At 36.9% G+C, this 21,155-nt stretch overlaps 1 long non-coding RNA gene across 1 annotated transcript; it reads left to right on the plus strand.

Annotated features, from left to right (window-relative positions):
• Window positions 1-1,324: 1,324 nt before the first annotated feature.
• On the plus strand, window positions 1,325-20,678 carry LOC109120460 (uncharacterized). The gene is made up of 3 exons (XR_002027889.3): window positions 1,325-1,680; window positions 1,760-2,339; window positions 20,172-20,678. It is a non-coding gene; the product is annotated as an uncharacterized lncRNA (long non-coding RNA).
• Window positions 20,679-21,155: the final 477 nt, after the last annotated feature.

The following is a 21,155-nucleotide window of genomic DNA, read 5'->3' on the forward strand; positions in this document are numbered from 1 at the left end:
ATTTTATTCAACTACGAAATACATATAACTTTAGAAATAATTAATTTAGTAACTAATTGAAGTAAAATAATTAGCGACGATACGATTTTTTCGGTTAATACATTTTAAGTGACAAAGCATACTATTAACTACAAAAAATATATTTTTTTACAAGAAATAAATTTATCACAAATGTTTAAGCACTTGAGGACAATTTTTCTTTTTGTAGTTAATATAATACATTTAGCGACGAAGCACTAAATCGTCTTTGTATACTTTTAGAGACACACATTTAATAACGACTAAGTGATGATTTATTTTTCGTCACACAAGATTTTTAGTGACGAAATAAGATTTATAAATGACAAAATTATTTTTTCCTAATTATCGAATTTGTTATAGTGTGAGATGTAAGTTAATAGAGGTAGTTTATCACTGCGCGAAACGTGATTAGTTTAACTAGTAAAAAATATAATGTGTGTCAACTTATTTTTAAAAACAAGGAAAATAAAACAAGAAGATATTTTTTGGAAAAAAAAACAAAAACTACCGTAGCTAATTGAGAGTCGTGATTTCACGTCGGCACATAAAGTACAATGAAATATAGAGAAAAAAGTTTGGTTTCCGGGGGGGGGGGGGGAGGAGGGGTAATAGGACCTCCGTAAGTATCGAGTGTGTCCTTATCACCAACAGATGTGGTATAGTGGATGAGGTTGCTCCTTTCTTTGTCAAATCAAATGGGGCTCTATACGAGTTTAAAATAGTCGGACTCTAATATGTGTACCAGACACCTGATGACAAATCAAAAAACAAGAAGCTAGTATTCTCAAGAAGCATTATTCCACATTGCGTATAATTGGGTAAGAAGATAATATCCTCCAGGAGCGAAATTCCACATTGTGTATTAGTTGGGTTAAGACTACTTGCACAAATTTTGTATTATTACATTTGGATTTTTTTGTTCAATTATTGTGCATTGACTTGAGGTTTTTCTTATTAGTTTAATTACAAATGCTTATTACTTATTACCTCAAATACTTTTTATTTGATTCTTTAATTTTTTTGAAAATAACAGGTTCCATAAAATGTTCGTTCTTTATTAATGAATGACATAATACTTTTGATTAAAATGCCTTTCAATTTGGGAGTTTTATGCGCACATTTTCACACATATTGTTGACATTATGGCATCACATCATTTAAAGCCAATTAATTATGGTAGATTTAATTGAGCATGATATTGTTATTTAATAAAAAATGGATTTTTTTACATGAAATGTTGTTGTCAATGTCTGTACACCAAACAATACACTTATCCCAACTAATCAAAATAAATTGGAAATGTTTTGGTCAAGGGTCTATGCACCAACTAATACTCTTATAGAAGTTTCGTTTTCATTGTACTCTGCATATACAACTGACCACACAAAATTTGAATTTATTTTCTCAATTTGTGCTATAATATACCTTATCAAAGTTATTGAATAGAGTAAGAAAACAAAGAGTTTTTTGAACATTTTAGTGCAACAATGGGCTACATAAACCTTGTATTTTTTACGCTATTTCCCTTCCTCTGTCATCTTTCTTTCTCTTCATCCTTACCTCATTTGTGCCCCAAATATCAAGATCTTGCTTTTCTACAATTCAAGCACATGTTTACACTAAGTCATTATGCTTTTGAACGTTGTTTCAACATAAGAGGTAAACCGTCATATCTAAAAACTCTTTCGTGGAACAAGAGTGCAGATTGTTGCTCATGGGATGGAGTTCTTTGTGACAGGATGACGGGACAAGTGATTGAGGTTGATCTCAGTTGAAGCCAACTTCGAGGAGAGTTTCATTTCAACAGTAGCCTCTTTAAGCTTTCCAATCTCAAAAGGCTTGATTGTTTGATAATGATTTTACCGGATCACTCATTTCAGCTAAATTTAGTGAGCTTTCTAGTTTGACGCATCTTGATTTATCATATTCAATTTTTACAGGAATAATCCCAGCAGAAATATCTCTTCTTTCTAAATACATGTTTTTTGTATGGAGAGTAATCATCCAAAATGAGCATAGATTCGAAGCTGACAATTTTGAACTACTCCTAAAGAACTTGACCCGATTAAGAGAGCTCTACCTTATCTTTGTGAACATCTCTTCCACCATTCCTCTAAATTTATCTTCTTATTTAACTATTCTATCTCTCGATAACACTGAGTTATACAGGACATTGCCCGAAGGAGCTTTCCACCTTTCCATCTTAGAATATCTTTATTCATCATACAATCCCCAGCTCCCTATTATGTTTCCCACAATCAAATGGAATACTAGTGCATCACTCATGGAGTTAGATCTTAGTGGTTTGAATGCTACTGGTAAGATATCTGATCATTTGGTCATCTAACTTCACTGCATACATTGATTATATATTCTTGTAATCTCTCAGGCTCTATTCCTAAGCCTCTATGGAATCTCACCAACATAGATGTTAGAATGGGTGCGTCCACTTATAGTCAATGGACCAGGTCCCTTAACACAGTAAAAAAAGAATGTAAGCACAGACACTACTCAGCATCTACTATATGTCAACGGACCAAGTCCCTTGACTCAGTTTGAATAGTAGCTGAAACAAATGCAAAAAGTAAATGGCTGTAACTAAAATTTGTACAATGATTTTACGTAGCAACCTAATTGCTCAAGGGAGTAAAACCACGACCTGTTGCACATGATTTAGAATCGTCTTCAGCAAAAGTGAAACCCGGTTAGAACCAATGTGAGAAAAAGTTATTAATCTCACGATCAAGTGCTCTACCTATTACTTGAAGAGCCTAAGCGGATACAACACCGCCCACAAGGCTATCACCCCTAGAAAACTTAGACTTTCCTAAGTGGATACCACACCGCCCACTAAACCACCTAACTCTAGATGACTTAGAATTTGACTAAGCAACAAAATAATGTTTCCCACTAAATCAGTTAACCTTAACTGATTTAGAATTTTACAAACTCGAAACAAATATCTGAATTCTTTATAGATTAGGAACATATTTACAAAGTAAGCACGGAAGATATAATCCCATACAACTATATAGCTTGTAGATCTTTCAGGTCCTTGTTGTTGTTAGGATGCCATTTCTTGAATATGGCCTTTGCTTTTTGAGCTTTTGGATTTTCTGAAATCCAAAACTTTTTTTGCCAAAACTTGAATTTGTGTTGTTGGAAAAGAGACTATATTCAAATGGACACAAACCGTTGGGACGAGGCTATTGGCTGAGAGTCTGCTGTCATGAAAAGTTTTAAACCAACCCCTCAAAGTTGGTAGCTTTTGACAACTGTCTTTTCATCCTTTTCTCGTGCACAGAATTCCCGGGACCAGGTCCCTTGCTGCGTTCTTTGATGCTTGAGTTCTTGACAAAGACTTGCTGCTCTCTCTCTCTCTCTCTCACTCTTCATGAATGAATGAACTTAATATGTTTTTTGTCATGTTAAAATTATCGACCATAAAGAGTTATAAGCATTGGACAAAAAACCTCTTCCATTCTGATTAGTTCAGTACGCTGGCGCCTCACCTACCACTGACAGGACAACTTTATAATTGTACACCATTATGTATCAGATGGAGAGAACTCAGCCAGGGACTAGGTCCCTGCATTTGTGAGATATTGAAACATACAATCTCGTCCGCTCTTCTTATTGCTGTAGGACGCTGCACTTTTCACCTACCACCGAACATGATAAATTTATGGTTGTACCCCATTTGTATCTAGATAACAGCACTCTGATAGGGACCAGGTCCCCTTATTCTCTTATTTGTGAGGATCATCAAAATGCCTATAATATAACATTTCCCCCTTTTTGATTATAGTACACAAAATATACCTCACACTGAGTTTATCATTCATCTCAGTGTCATCAGTTCCAACAACAAAAATATGGTTTCTTATTAGATCAATAAGTTTGTTAAGTCATCAAAACTTCATATCGAGTTCGATCTAACATCTTCAACTCAGCTTCGAACTAACATTTTCCCCCTTTTTGATGATAACATACTTATTCACCAGCTCCCCTTGTCAACAAGAATTCTTGGGGTAGCTGGAGTTGAATCATCCCCAAACTTTGTCAAATCATGAAAACATCAACATAGAATTTCCCCCTGTTTGATGATGACATGCTTATTCACTACTTCCCTTATCAACAAGAATTCTTGGGGTAACTAGAGTTGAATCATCCCCAAGTTTCTCAACTCATCAAAACAACAACATAGCATTTCCCCCCTTTTTGATGATGACAAACTTGTTCAACTTCTTCCCCTGTCGGCAGGACCAGGTCCTCTTCAGGTAGCTAGAATTGATTCCCCCGTCGGCAAAACCATTTCCTTGTCAAGTAGCTAGCATTGGTTCCCCCTATCGGCATGACCCATGTCTTCTTCCAGCAGTGATAACACTATTGATTTCATACTTCTTCAAGCAGTTATAGCACGATTTATCTCATATCTTACATTAACAACTTTCCCCCTTTTGACATCATAAAAAAGGGTTAAAGTAGTAAACCAAGTTGACAGAAATGCATTTCAAGCAAATTCATGGCCACTTGGGCAACACTGAGCATGAGTAAAATGACATAAAGTAATGAGACATGTCAGTAGAAACAAGACATTTTTCATCCATAAACAAAATATCAGCGATCAAAGCATTGCAAATGTGATTACAAAATGAAAACCAGAATAATGCCAAAAAAGAGGAATGAGGACTGACATAGATAGGTAAGAAGAGAAGGGATGACTTAGAGACAAGGGATTGAACGAATAGAATTAATAGAGCATATCCCTTAACGTTGTGTTTTCAGAAGCCTCTATTGAAGATCACAATTTTGCCGAATCTTCATGTTGATTGGGGCTGCCATTTTTTGTTTTATTTTATTTTATTTTTTGTCACTGGGTCACTCTGATAGTGTTGTTTTAAAAGCAAAGCCTTTAGGAAAACTATTTCAATATCTTTGTTAGCAAGAGCAACTATCATAACATTCAATGCAAGCCCGAGTTTGTCATAACAAATAGATTTGTAACACAAACTCACTCAAGGCCTCCAAGATGAATTGAACACTAGTTAAGGAACCAAGAAGAAAATTTCATTTCTATTTTTTTATCCTCTTTTTTTTTTATCATATAGACACCTTCATTTTCAGATTACCTTGAGTTCGCAGAATATCAACTTATCCCTTTTTGAACATTATCTTTTCCACTTCTTCATTTTTATTGAAGGACTAAATGCCTCTTCACACTTAAAACATTTCATCAGTTAATTCTCAAGTAAGAATAAAGGGCAAACAATTCGAAGTGTGTTTTGAGAGAAGAGAAAATATATTTCTAAACACCTGATATTTGGAAGGTAACTTGATTTTTCTTGGGAAATAAAAGAAATATGGAATATGAGAAAAAAGAGAAAGGAAATATCATTTTGGTACTCAAAAGATGAGACAACATTCAGATTCCTGAATGACAGACATATGACAATTGCAATGGTTCTCATGCATAATTCAAAATGCAATTTTAAGATTGTTAATCTTCGAGAAAGGACCAAGTCCCTCTCTATAGTTTGAATGTCATTACCTAGATCTATCCTGACCTCCCTTTTCCTTCATCCCTTTTTCCATGTGTGTATACCTACAAAAGGTATTAAACTGAACTTGCTAAAACATACATAATTGAAAAGCAAGGATACCTGCTTCCTTTTTCATAGTCATGAAAGAATTGATTTCTTCAGGCAGGATCCGTTTAAGAAGTAGCATTTCCATCATCAGCATGGTTATTTTAGCCAAGTGTTTGTGAACTTCAGGTTGTTTCTAGTTCCATAAGAGTTGAGTCCATCAAGATGCACTTGCTACATTTATTGCCTCAGTTGATGATAGAGCAATTGAATCTTGCCTTATAATTCCACATGAGTGAAAGATCAGCGCATAACATAATCCACTTTTGAGGTACTCTTTCTATCAGCTTGATACACAACATAATCAACAACACCATATACTCCAAATCAAAAAGTCTCCCGATGGACAGAATAGAACCATGTCCTTTATCTTCTTCAGATGACTTAAGATTTTCTCAACAGCCTTCAAAATATTTTCCTTTCTACATGAGTAGAGTTTTTGAACTCCATTGATCAGCATCCACCTTCAAGTTAGTTCCCAAGAAAGTATGAATTGTCTAGGCACCCAAAACATGAAAATCTTTCAGCAGATTCTTTGAACCGGTACCAGGTCCCTTCCAATGTCCAAACAGCAATTGCCCCGATCATGTTGCGATATCTTCTTCCCTCCAGTTAAGCCACTAAGAGTACATACATATTTTTGACAAGTTGGTCCTTACTTAAGCCTAAGGTGAAGATGTCAGCCACTTGATGCTCTATTTTATAAAACTCCATGATGACATCACCCTTCTTTCTCATTGTCTAGAATTCAAGTATGTTAATACATTATAGCAGATCAATGATGTATTATTCTTGACAACCAAATGTAGTTTTTGAGATTTGCTTCATGTACAGCTCCAAGAAGAGATTAATTTATCTATTATGCTTATTTTAACACTCACTTTTAATGAGTGAAGTAGAAATAAATTCTTCACACAACACCTCAAAGATTACCTCAAAGATGACATAATAAATATGTACCTCTCTTAAAGCCATTGTTGAGGAGCAAATTGAACAACCGATCAGCTTGTTGGGCAACCGACTATAAGAATTTGCTCTTTCAAAATGAGCTTGATCAGCTTCTTCATTTTCACCTTCAGAATTCACATTATCAGTTTTAACTGCACCATCTTTGTTCGGCAATGTTTAGAGGACCGGGTCTCTCATCAGGTACATCATCTACATCAACTTCCTTGAGATTGCTGGATTCATGAAAAGGATGTTCTTCAGCAAGCTAATTGTTTAGATCATCTCTCTAAATCTGAATCATCTCTTCCATCTCAGAATCTTCTTTGTTTTGTAACTTACTTCTCATTTCTTCAAGACTTATAAAAAAATCTAACGAACATCTTTTTCAATGCACACAAATTTGACACCCCAAATAAACCTTACTGGAGGATGAATATCCCACAGATACTCTTTCAAACCTCATTGAGATTGAGCTTCTCAATATCACCATTTTGGTCACAACCCATGTAACATTTATCACTTCAGTCTGAAAGTTACTTGAAAGATTAAAAGTCTTCATATTTCACTTGAAGAATAGTTTGATCTGCTTCTCCTTAACATCATCATCACAATCTTTGTCATCTGCAAATATCATTTTTTGTAGACTAGGACCAGGTTCCCTGACACATATTTGTGCAGCAAAGCAACACTTATGAACACGTCTCTTAAGATAACCCTCAGCATTCTCACCTCGACCATTGAGGTCAGTGAGAGTGTCATAACGAGCAGTAAGCAGATCAATAATATTCATGTTCTTGCATCTCTTTTATATTACGATCATCTCCTAAGAGAGAAAGTTTGTGACAAAATAGTTATCTGATAAGAGCTTAACTTCATTTCGTTCATCACAAATCTACACCAATAATGTAGCATTTTTTGCCATTCACCAAAAAAGACACCTCCACCTTGAAGTGCCTTGAGAGAGAGGAAGTTTGTAACCTTCTTAGTCGTATATTTTGAGCATCTGCTATTTAAAAACCAACATTGGCTACTTCCTCCCTTCTGCACAAGAATTACTTGTTAGGCTTAGGAACCCACTGCAAACGGAGTTCCCAATAACTGTCAAAAGGCATAACAAGAAACCTTCCTGTCCAAGGGGATAAAGTGTTCTTGCTAAAACGATAACGAGGACCAGGTCCCTTAACTCCATTTCCATATTACTATCGAATCAGAAAAATTTAGCACAAAGAGCAGGTCCCCTTTCCTTCTTTTCTTGATTATCTTCAGATCAGACAAACTTCACATGTCTTTCTTTAGCTCTTTTCCGCTGTTTGGAATAATTTGACGAACTTCATTCAATTTTTTCCAAAATTTTACAATCGTTCTTAAGATTTCCATCCCGACCACAATTCTCACACAACAGATTGTTAGCATCAGGAACATTTTTGCTTTGAGGATTGTATGAGGATTTTATCTTGTCACAGCCCAACCCCCTTCTACTGTTGTTGTCTTGACCGATCAGATTTATTAGAATTTTAGAGAAATTGGTCCATTTGAGAGATTTTCCAGTTCCTCTTTTACACGTGATGCGCTCAAACTTACTTCTCAAATAAGAAGTAAAGCGGTCGTGTCAAGTAAATAACCCAACTAGTGAGGTTGGGATCGTTCCCACGAGAAAAATAGTCTAGACTTAACTTCAATTTATTATTACTTTTGTTTAGTCAATTACTTCCTTGGAAAGTAAAAACAATAAAAGTGGGGTTTCTATTTCTAAATGAATGAAATACCTACCTAAATTGAAAGAGACACTTAACAGCTTTGAATGTAGGATTTTAATCAATTAATCAAAGTAACTAGGGTTTACGTGTTCCCCTCAGGTTCATAACTTGATAATTCTAACTATAACAATTCCTTCCTAGTATCTTGCATGCAAAGTGATAAGTTATGTATTTCTAAATCCTTGGTCCGGCATCTAGAAAATTTCACTCCGCACCTTGGTCCGGCTACGTGTGCTGCTATCATAACCCTTATCTTTACCTCATATTAAGCATCATATTCGATATTTGACTAAGTTATTACCTCGTACCAATCAATACTAGCCTATTAGATAGAATACACTAAATCTATGTTGATAATTCTTTTCCTATTATCTACCTCCTTGGTCCAGCAAGTAGCATTAAGGCGAGTTCTAACGTTGGTCATCCGTTAAAAAGACTTTTGAGCGAAAGAATTATTAATACATGCAAGACACTATTCTAGAATTATTATTTTAGTTAGGTTTTATCTCATTATTTGCCTATGGTTCCCAAGACCCCAGTTATGGAGTTTAGTTACTCATAGTCATAATCACAATATTCAACTATATTAAATAAGAATTCATGTACTTACTTCAATGAGAAAGAGTAAAATTCAAAAGTTTTCTTGATTAATCACCAAAAATCACTTGCAAGAATCTCAAAGTAATCAATAATCTCACAAAAAAGTCTAATGATAATCCAGATTCTAACACTAATACAAAGAGTCTATCTAATAATACCGAGTCTCCCCTCAAAAATGAGTTTTTTGAACTAATTATAGAAAATAAAAACCTAATTAAACAAGGACTCTATTTGCTGGAAATCTCTCAAAACGCGACTAGGTCGACGGACAACGCGACGGATCGTAGTGGTCACGACGGACCGTCATAGACTCAGTCATCCCATACTTGATGAAATTTTTTCTAGTGCGCTCTTCATTACCCTCGACGGCAAGTATGACGGACCGTCACAGGCACAACGGTCCGTCGAGGGTCTTCGTTCCAAAACACTTAAACTCTTGGAATATGAGTACTAGGATTACTTCTCTGAACTTCATGACGAACCTGCAGGACGGACCGTCATAGACGCGAAGGACCGTCATGGACTCCGTAACCCCACACTTGGTCAGACTTTACCATCTTCCTTCAGCAGCTGCACTACGCTTCCACTTACGGACCGTCACAAGCATGACGGACCGTCACAAGCTCCGTAGATGGTATCTTCTGCATTTCTTCGCTCAAAAACCTCCGCATTCATCTTTGGACAGATTTCCTGCAAAATAAAGAGAAACTTATATAAAAATTAGCACAAAAACGCTTTTGGACACACTAAACTTAAGGAAAAAGTATTAATAATACCGTGAAACCACGGTATATCAACACCCTCAACTTAAATTCGTTGTTTGTCCTCAAGCGACGCACTATGACTCAATACAAAATCTTTGTACAGTAGTATCCATGTTTCATCCTTTGCAATCATTTGGCTATCAATCCCGATTAATCTCATCAAATCTATGCATGCTATCACTATTAGGCTTGAATTATGTAGGATCAGAATATGACACAGACTCACCATGCGCTAACACCTATCCTCTTCAATTTTTCACCGAGGTGCTAACAATTCCGGTATTGCAACTAGTGTCCTCACTTTAAAACAAAATCCTTATTTTTGACACAATGATTTCAGTTTGAGTATAAGGATTACTTTTCAACACTCGCTCTCAGAACAAAGTCACACTCATTCATACCTATTGCCATAAGCTTGCCCTTATTTTCACTGCCTTAAGTTCTTTATACAACCCTTAGGATCACGATAGGACTTTCTTAGCTTGTAACATAGGCTCAGGGTCAGGTAGGGTATATTTAGGTATACTTTACTGACTTTTTGCCCTCATTGACATATCAGCTAAACCTTTCACTTTTTATCATTTTATCTCGCCCAGTTTCTCATATTCTTTCACCTTGCTATTTTCTCTTCTTTCTTTATTTATGTAAGTGACTCTTTTCTTTTCCTTCTTGTATTTCTTATATATTTTTATTTTTCTTTACTTTTATTTCAACTAATTCTTGAGTCACTTTACTTTTGTTCTTTCTCTCTCTTTGTTCTTTCAACCCCACTTTTCAGAGCATTCCTCATGATAGCCACCCTCAACACATGGCTTTGCCATGAGTCAAGGTACACAATACCCAAAGTTAGGTCAGGGCCATAACGAAGGTTGTTTACTGCATTAGCCACCCTTAATTTATGCTTTTGGCATAAGCTGAGGTGCACATGTCCAAGGAGGGACCAGGGCCAACACATTATTCCCAGGAAAGATCAGTTGGGGTGAAAAAGAAAGGTCTAATTTAATCTCAGATCATTTGGATCAAAGAAGGATAAATTTCATTTGGTTTTCTTTTATTTAGGCTAAGAATTGGCTATATTGAATAAGGGCTTATGATCCTTTCCTAATTGTTTATTACAGCTTACTTTTAGTAGGACTAACCAGGCAAGTTCTAGATCAGTACAAATAGTGGACTATTCAAATCTTCCTCACACTCAATTGACATCTCATCACTATACCAGATTATCATACACCTAGTTAAAATTTTAGACTTACGGTAATGCAATGGTGTACCTCTATGTCATGCTTAGAGCCACACATTTATTAGTTACTATTCCTAGTCGTGCATCATTTTCCAATTTATCAGGATATCATTTTAGCCATCATGCTCCAGAATTAAACTATGTACAAAAGATGTAGACATGCCGGAAAAGACATGCAATTGTCCCCAATGCATAAAAAAAAATTGAAATACAAGATTGGTAGGTGAAGCAAACCTAGGGCGCAAAGCGTCGACAATCAGCACGGACCATTGTGATTATGACGGTCCGTCATCGATGTCCGTCGTGGGACACTAAAAAATAGAGACCCTTAAGAGAGGGGTATCTGACCGTCATGACGGTTATGCAGGACGGACCATCGAGAGTATGACAGTGTGTCGTAGATGTACGTTGGAGGACACTTAGAAAATGTGAGAGACCCTTAGGAATAGGGTCTCTGACAACCAGAACGGTTGTGCAGGACGGACCGTCGAGAGAACGATGGTCCGTCGCATGTGTCCGTTGGTGACTGCTGTAGAGTGATTTCCTGGTGATCTGCCTGCAAATTTAAAACCCATTAGTAGAAAATGCTACCATTACTAGAAAGAATGAAAGGGGAAAAAACTATAAGTATTGGGTTGCCTCCCAACAAGCGCCTGATTTAACGTCGCGGCACGACTGAGGACACTTGATTACTCAGCCTTCATCAAGATGGTATGCCTCTATCATTTCATTCACCGATAGAGTATGCCCAAAATAGAGTTTTATTCGTTCTCTATTCACCTTAAACCGCACTCCCTCCTTGGTTTTTAACTCAACTGCTCCATAAGGGCATACTTGGGTAATAGAGTAAGGGACAATCCATTTGGACTTGAGCTTGCCCGGAAGACAAGGCAACCCAGATTTATCTAAAAGTACCAAATCCCCAACCATAAACTCTTGTTTTGCACTTTTTTCTTCATTCTCCTTCTTCATCTTTTCTTTGTGGGATATGGCTGATACCGATTGGAGCTCACCACTCTGCCTCATGGTCCTACAAACGTTGAAGGTTGTTTCTTCATTGTTCAATCAAAATTTCATCTACCCCTTTTCCAAATCAACTATGACTCTACCTGTAGCAAGGAATGGCCTCCCAAGAATAATAGGCACTTCAAAATCGACTTCACAATCAAGAATAACAAAATCAGCCGGAAAGATGAATGACTCTACTTTTACCAGCACATCATGGAGTATCCCTATAGGCCTTTTCACTGTCCGATCAGCCATCAATAGCCGCGTCGTAGTGGGTTTTGGATCCGCAAAACCCAACTTCTTGTAGATCGAGAGGGGCATGAGAGTTATGCTTGCCCCCAGATCACATAATGCTTTCGCAAAATGTAATGACCCAACTGTACAAGGAATAGTGGATGCACCCTGATCTTGTTTCTTTTGTACGAGGGATCTTGTAGCAATAGCACTACAATGCTGCAGTCTATCATCATGCTCAAAAGTGACCGATCTTTTCTTTGTGACCAGATCTTTCATAAACTTGGCATAATCGGGCATTTGTTCTAGAGCTTCTACCAAAGGTACATTGATAGAGAGCTGCTTCAGCATTGTTATAAAATGCCAATATTTACCATCCTCAGTCTTTTTCACTAATCTCTGAGGGAAGGGTGGTGGTGGTATAGGCATGGGAATTACCTTCGTAGGGATTTCTGCATCTTTTCCATTACTCTCTTCTTCCTCAACACTACCCTTTACCACCTTATCATCATCGTTTCTCACATTTTCCTCATTAGACGGCATAGGTGGGTCAATGGTTTGCTTCCCACCCCGAGTAGTGATTGCCATACAGTGCGTATCATTTTTTGAATTTTGGACAGTGTTGCTAGGAAGAGTTCCCGGTTGCCGTGTGTTCAGTGTCACAGATAATTGGGCCATTTGCAATTCGATATTTTTAAGCGATATTGCATGTGTATAAACTTTTTGCCCAATACTAGCTAAATCACCCCTTTACTCTTTACTATGCTCATCACTAGCATCGAACCTCCTCATCATTTTGTGCAACATATCCTCAACTCGCGCCATACTATCTCCACCATCCCTAGGAGTAACTTTACGATTTTGAGAAGGGACATAGGGTCCATTCCTATCATTTCTGTTACCGTAGTTACCCCTGTTGAAGTTGTTGTCGCAGTTGTAGTTTCCATCTCGGACATAATGACCCTCACAGTCATAGTTACCATAGTTCCGGCCTTGGTTCCCTTGACCTTGGCTCCAATTATCCTAATTTGAGCCTTGGGCGCTCGGTTGGAAACCCCCCGTTTGTTCATTTACCGCATTGGAGTCCTCTGCATAATAGCATTCATCATTAGATGGTGGTTTGGACAAGTAGTTGACTGCATTTATCTTTTCTGCACCCCAGAGACATGTTTTAGTACCAACCCAAGCTCAGTTCTCATTTGAGCCATTTCTTCGCGAATCTCATCTGTGGCTGGGTTGTGAGTGGACTGTACTACGAAGGTGTTTCTCCTTGTATCAGACTTCCTAGTACTCCAAGCTTTATTATTTCGGGAGATTTTCTCTAATTTTTCAGCAATCTCAGCATAAGGACATTCCCCATAAGATCCACCTGCTATAGTGTCCAACACTGCTTTATTATTATCATCCTATCCCCGATAGAAGTATTCCTTCAGTGACTTATCATCTATACGATGATTTGTGACACTTCTCAAGAACGATGTGAATCTATTCCAAGAACTACTAACTGAATCTCCTGGTAGTGACACAAAGTTATTCACTCTGTCTTTGTGGTTTAGTTTCTTGGAGACCGGATAGTAGCGTGCTAAGAAAACATCCCTTAGTTGGTTCCAAGTGAAGATTAAGTTGTATGGGAGCTCGGTGAACCATATGAAGCCTTTCCCGTCAGGGAGAGAGGAAACACTCTGATCCCTATTACATCTAAATCCAAATAAGGCCTCCCTACACAGCTTTTACACACTGCCCTTACCTTAGCTATATGGGCATGTTGATCCTCAGAAGGTAGCGCTAAAAACAAACCTCTGGCAGTGAGCATTTGCATTAGGCTACTAGTTACCACTAAAGTATGGCCTGTGGGTAGAGGAGGCAAAACCAGTGGCCCATCGGAGTCTACTATGTTATCATAACCTCTGTAGTAAGCTTGGGGCCCGTGGAATGGGATTTTGTCCCCTCTTTTGGTGTTCACCCGGAGCATCGGGTAACAACTAACCATTAACATCAACTGGAGCTGGGATGTTCTGGTTTGGATCATCATCATTGATTCCCAAGTTTCGATTCATGTTGCGTAGTGTACGATCTAATTCGTGATCGTAGCGAAACAAGGATTCTCTTCCTCTTCGTGTATTTGGCATACAAGGAGGTTGGTTCTGCACAAATCAAAAATAATAAAACAAAGTAAAATCAAGAAAATATCAACTAAACTATAGTAATAAGTTTAAGTTAATCTAAAAGATACTTTCCCCGGCAGTGGTGCCAAAATTTGATATGCTCAAACTTACTTCTCAAATAAGAAGTAAAGCGGCCGTGTCAAGTAAATAACCAAACTAGAGAGGTTTGGATCGTTCCCACAAGTAAATAGTCTAGACTTAACTTCAATCTATTATTACTTTTGTTTAGTCAATTACTTCGTTGGAAAGTAAAAACAATAAAAGGGGGGTTTCTATTTCTAAATGAATGAAAATAACTACCTAAATTCAAAGAGACACTTAACAGCTTTGAATGTTGGATTTTAATCAACTAATCAAAGTAACTAGGGTTTACGTGTTCCCTACAGGTTCATAACTTGATAATTTTAACTATAACAATTCTTTCCTAGTATCTCGCATACAAAGTGATAAGTTATGTATTTTAAATCCTTGGTCCGGCATCTAGAAAATCTCACTCCGCACCTTGGTCCGGCTACGTGTGTTTCTATCCTAACCCTTATCTTTACCTCATATTAAGCATCGTATTCGATATTTGACTAAGTTATTACCTCGTACCAATCAATACTAGCCTATTAGATAGTATACACTAAATCTATGTTGATAATTCTTTTCCTATTATCTACCTCCTTGGTCCGGCAAGTAGCATTAAGGCGAGTTCTAACGTTGGCCATCCGTTAGAAACACTTATGAGCGAAAGAATTATTAATACATGCAAGACACTATTCTAGAATTATTATTTTAGTTAGGTTTTATCTCATTATTTGCCTATGGTTCCCACAACCCTAGTTATGGAGTTTAGTTACTCATAGTCATAATCACAATATTCAACTATATTAAATAAGAATTCATGTACTTACTTTAATGAGAAATAGTAAAATCCGAAAGTTTGCTTGATTAATCACCAAAAATCACTTGCAAGAGTCTCAAAGTAATCAATAATCTCATAGGAAAGTCTAATGATAATCAAGAATCTAACACTAATACAAAGAGTCTAATAATGATCCCGAGTCTATCTAATAATACCGAGTCTCCCCTCAAAAATAAGGTTTTTCAAACTATTTATAGAAAATAAAAACCTAATTAAACAAGGACTCTATTTGCTGGAAATCTGTCAAAACGTGGCTGGGTCAACGGACAGTGCGATGGATCGTCGTGGTCACGACGGACTGTCATGGACTCCGTCATCCCATACTTGATGAATTTTCTTCTACTTCTCTCTTTATTACCCTCGACGGCAAGTATGACGGACCGTCATAGGCACAACGGTCCGTCTAGGGTCTTCGTTCCAAAACACTTAAACTCTTGGAATATGGGTACTGGGATTACTTCTCTGAACTTCATGACGAACCTGCATGATGGACCGTCATAGACACGACGGACCGTCATGGACTCCGTAACCCCACACTTGGTCAGGCTTTCCCATCTTCCTTCAGCAACTGCACTATGCTGCCACTTACGGATCGTCACAAGCATGACGGACCGTCACAAGCTCCGTAGATGGTCTCTTCTGCATTTCTTCGCTCAAAAACCTCCACATTCATCTTTGGATAGAGTACCTGCAAAATAAAGAGAAAATTATATAAAAATTAGCACAAAAAGGCTTTTGGACACACTAAACTTAAGGAAAAAGTATTAATAATACCGTGAAACCACGGTATATCAACACGGACCAGGTCCCTCTCTAACAAAAGATTTCTTTCTAATGCAATTTTGGTCTTTATTTCAGCAGTGTGCAGGTTATTCTCAATTTCCATATGCAAGTTTCTTGCCTCATTCTTTCCTTTAAAAGTTGTACTAGTTATCCCTTTCCTCTTTTTTTTCAGTTCCAGATTTTCAGTTTCTAGAACAAGCATTTGACTTTTAATATTAGATATTTGGGAAACTGATGAAATTTTCTCATCTTGAGAGATATCTGGACTGTTGTTTATGGGATCCTTCTCACTTGTCAACTCACTTATCAAATAAAAAAAAACATCTGCTAGCTTTCACAACTTGCTAGTATAAAAGGTATTCAAGTTTTGTTTGAAATAAGATAGAGTTACCTTTTCATCAGCATCTTCCTCGTCTAACTTTGCCGTGAAATAATTATTTGTCTGATCAAAATCATCTGAATCACTTGAGGTTTTTCCCATGCAGCCATATCCCTTTTTATTTTTTTGAAGAAGACTTCTCTTCTGCTTATCTTGGGAAGGACCTGGTCCCCTTCTTTATCTTTACCTTCTGTAGTCTTGACATAATTTTGTTTCTTCTGATCAGTCTCACCAATCAGACCCGTCCTCTTTTCTTAGCCCTTCATAATGAGAAACTCATTTTCTCTATGCACCTCAAGGACTTGAAGAAGCTCAAATAGTGTTTTAGATTCGCCTCTTCAGGGCCCTTTGTCTCATCAGCACTCACAAAATCATTTGTCCAGGACCTAGGAATAATTTCAAGTATCTTTAGAGACTTTCTTGATGATGTTGGAGAATCTGGTGCACACTTTATGAATGAGTTCAACTCATTCATGGTGAAACTTTCAAACTGAGTAGTAAAGAGATCTAGGTCAGATTTCCTTATTTGCTCAGTGCCCTCATAGGTTGTTTTCTACGTATCCCATGTTTTCTTGACTGATTCACAAGATGAAATCAGATCGTATTCATTTATACTTAGGCCTCACATCAGTAGCTTCCTTGATTTGTGATTTTTCTGGTCTAATAGTCTATCAGAGTCATTATATTGTTTTCGAGTTTTGGGAATGACTTTTGTGACATCTCCATTTTTACCCTCCACAATTGGCACATAAAGACCTTTATATATGACGCCCCATACTTCACTGTCCTCAGCCATGAGATAGTCTCTCATCCGAATTTTCTAGTATTTATAAAACTGACCATCAAGAAGAGGAGGTTTTGTGGGATACTGATTTCTTTGATTATTATTATATAGTGACGCCATTTCTCGCAGGAACTTCTCTCTTGGTGTTAACCAGATAGAGAGCACCCGCTCTGTACCACTTGTTAGAATGGGTGCGTCCCTTGACACAGTAAGAACAGAATGTAAGCACAGACACTACTCAGCATCTACTATACGTCAATGGACCAGGTCCCTTGACTCAGCAAGAATAGTAGCTGAAAAAAATACAGAAAGTAAATGGTTGTAACTAAAATTTGCACAATGATTTTATGTGGAAACCTCCTTGCTCAAGGGAGTAAAACCACGACCTGTTGCACATGATTTACAACCGTCTTCACTAATCTCTCAAGCAAAAGTGAAACCCGGTTACAACCAATATGAGAAAAAGTTATTAATCTCACAATCAAGTAATATACCAATTACTTGAAGAGCCTAAGCGGATACACCACTACCCAATAAGCTATCACCTCTAGATAACTTAGACTTTTCTAAGCGTATACCACAATGCCCACTAAACCACCTAACTCTAGATGACTTAGAATTTGACAAAGCAACAAAACAATGTTGCCCACCAAATCAGTTAACCTTAACTGATTTAGACTTTTACAAACTCGAAACAAATATCTGAATCTTTTATATATTAAGAACATATTTACAATGTAAGCACGGAAGAAATAATCCTAAGACAACTACATAACTTGTAGCTCTATCAGGTCCTTGTTGCTGTTAGGATGAAACTTCTTGAAGATGGCCTTTGCTTTTTGAGCTTTTGGATTTTCCGAAATCCAAAACTAATTTTGCCAAAACTTGAATTAGTGTTGTTTGAGAAGAGACTATATTCAAATGGACACAAATCCCGCTGTCATGAAAAGTTGTGCACCAACCTCTCAGAGTTTGCAGCTTTTGGCATCTTTCTTTTCGTCCTTTTCTCGTGCGCAAACTTCCCAGGACCATGTCCTTTATTGAGTTCTTTGATGCTTGACTTATTGACAAACTCGTTGTTCTCTCTCTCTCTCTTCTTGAGTGAATGAACTTAATATTTTGTTTTTCATGTTGAAAGTATCAACCATAAAGAGTTATAACCATTGGACAAACAACCTCTTCCATTTTGATTGGTTCACTACGTTGGTGCCTCACCTACCACTAACAGGACAGCTTTACAGTTGTACACCATTATATATTAGATAGAGAGAACTCTGCGAAGGACCAGGTCCCTGCATTTGTGAGATATTGAAACATACAATCTCGTCCTCTGTTTTTATTGGTGGAGGACGCTGCATTTTTCACCAACCAACTAACATAACAGATTTACGGTTGTACCCCATTTGCATCTGGATGAAAGCACTCTAACAGGGACCAGGTCCCCTCATTTGTGAGGATCATCAAAACACCTAGAATATAACAATAGATTATTTGGACCTTAGTAATAACCACCTTCAACGGTCAATTTCTAATTTCTTTAGATTTGGAAGGCTCATATGGTTATCACTTAGAAATAACAACTTTGATGCCCAACTTGAGTTCTTATCCTTTAACAGATGGACGCAACTTGTTGAGCTAGATTTTTCATTCAATTCCCTAACAACTTCAATTACTTCTAATGTAAGTGGTATGCCAAACCTACATTCACTCTTCTTGTCATCAAACCATTTGAATGGGACTATACTATCATGTATATTCTCCCTCCCTTCACTAAGTTATTTATACTTATGTGAACCATTTCAGTGGAAACATTCAGGAGTTCAAGTCTAAAACATTGGATCGAGTTTCTCTAAAACAAAATCAGCTGGAATGTCCTATTCCAAAGTCACTCCTAAACCAGCACGATCTATATTCTCCTGTGCTTTCGCATAATAATCTTAATGGATAGATCGCTTTAACCATCTACAATCTAACACTACAAATGCTAGATTTGGGCAGTAATAATTTAGAGGGAACAATCCCACTATGTTTGGGTGAGATGAGTGGAATTTGGGTTTTGGATTTAAGCAACAATAGTATTAGAGGGACAACTAATACAACTTTAAGTATAGGAAACAAACTTATGGTCATTAAATTTGATGGGAATAATGTAGAGGGGAAGTCCCGCAATCTCTGATCAATTGCACCGTGTTGGAAGTTCTTTTTAGGTAGCAATGAGTTTAATGGCACATTTCCTAAATGGTTGGGAGCCCTATCAAATCTGAAGATTCTAAGACTGAGATAAAAAATGTTTTTTGGCCCTATAAAAGATTCATTGACTTATAACTTTTCTCTAATTTGAACCATAGATCTCTCATCTATTGGGTTTAGTGGAGATCTACCAGTGAGCCTTTTTGAGAATTTTGAAGCCATGAAAATAAATAGTGAGAACAGTGGAATCCAAGAGTATGTAGTAGATATGTAGTATGTTTATTACACAAGTTCCTTTATTGTGACAATAAAGGGACCGGAACTTGAACTTCTTCGCGTTTTGACTACAGACCTAATCATCTATCTCTTAAGGAACGAATTTGAAGGTCATATCCCAAGAATGACCTAAATTTCCATTAGATTCATTCCTAAGCTTTCTTTGTTGCAGCAAGATGATCAGTCCGAGAGTGCTTGAGAGAAGAGAAAGCGGTAAAAACCTCTCTTATTGGAGATCTAATTGGGCTACGTACGTTGAACTTATCTCATAATCACTTAGAAGGTAATATACCAGCATCACTGCACTAATTAAATGTACTTGAATCATTGGATCTCTCATCCAATAGAATCAGCGGATAAATTCCACAACCACTTGCATTGATCACATCACTTAAAGTCTTAAATATCTCTCACAATCATCTTGTTGAATGCATACACAAAGGAAAACAATTTAATTTGTTTAACAGTTCATACAAAGGGAATGATGGACTACATGGATTTCCACTCTCAAAAGATTTTGGTGGTGATGATGGGGTACCAAAAACGACGACTCCAGTTGATCTAGATGAAGAAGAAGGAGGAGATTCACCTATGATCAGTTGGCAGGGAGTTCTCATCGGTTATGCTTGTGGTCTAATTATTGGACTATTGGTAATAAACATAATATTGTCAACTCAATATCCAGCATGGTTTTTGAGGATGGATGCCGAATTGGAACACATAATTATTACAAGAATGAAAAGGCACAAGAAAAAATATTAGTGTATGACCTCCGAGCATTTTACTTGATCTTATTCCTTTAGAAGATCATATTTTTTACATCCTTAAGCTTTTACTTTAATTCTTCAATTTTTGAAATTGCGGGATTCAAGTCTGCTTCATAGTTTGTGATGTTTATGAAGGCGTTTGTTACCCTTCAAATAAACACATGTGTTTTCTTCCATTACTGACTCAATATAATTTGATATCACTTATCTGTAGTATGTACAAACAAATTCAGCATATTCAATTGCGAGTAAAAAATCTTTGGAAATAAGGGAAAATGATTTATTTTGTTGACGTGATTTTCTTTATTCAAAAACTGATAAATATACAAATCAATCTAGCCTAGCTTTAGGTAAGAAATCGTGATTTCCAATAAATAGGATTTGATATAAAAATATGGAAACTAAATATACAAGAATATTTTTACAAGATATGTGTTTCTTGACACTCTTACTTAAGTTGGAGAGTGAATATCACGAAATCCCAACTTGTTGTGCAATGTTACAAATTGATCTTTCCCAAAGGTTTTGTAAAGATGTCTGCTAATTGAAAGTGTGTAGAACAAACGAAGGACTTTTTCAGCTTGGCGTGCAACTTTTCTCGTACTATTTTATCAACATTCTATTTCAATATGTTTTGTTCGCTCATGAAAGTCTAGATTCGCTGCAATATGTAAAGCATCTTGA

The sequence above is a fragment of the Solanum lycopersicum genome, chromosome 1 (genome assembly GCF_036512215.1).
Source record: "Solanum lycopersicum chromosome 1, SLM_r2.1".
In the NCBI taxonomy this organism is placed as follows: domain Eukaryota; kingdom Viridiplantae; phylum Streptophyta; class Magnoliopsida; order Solanales; family Solanaceae; genus Solanum; species Solanum lycopersicum.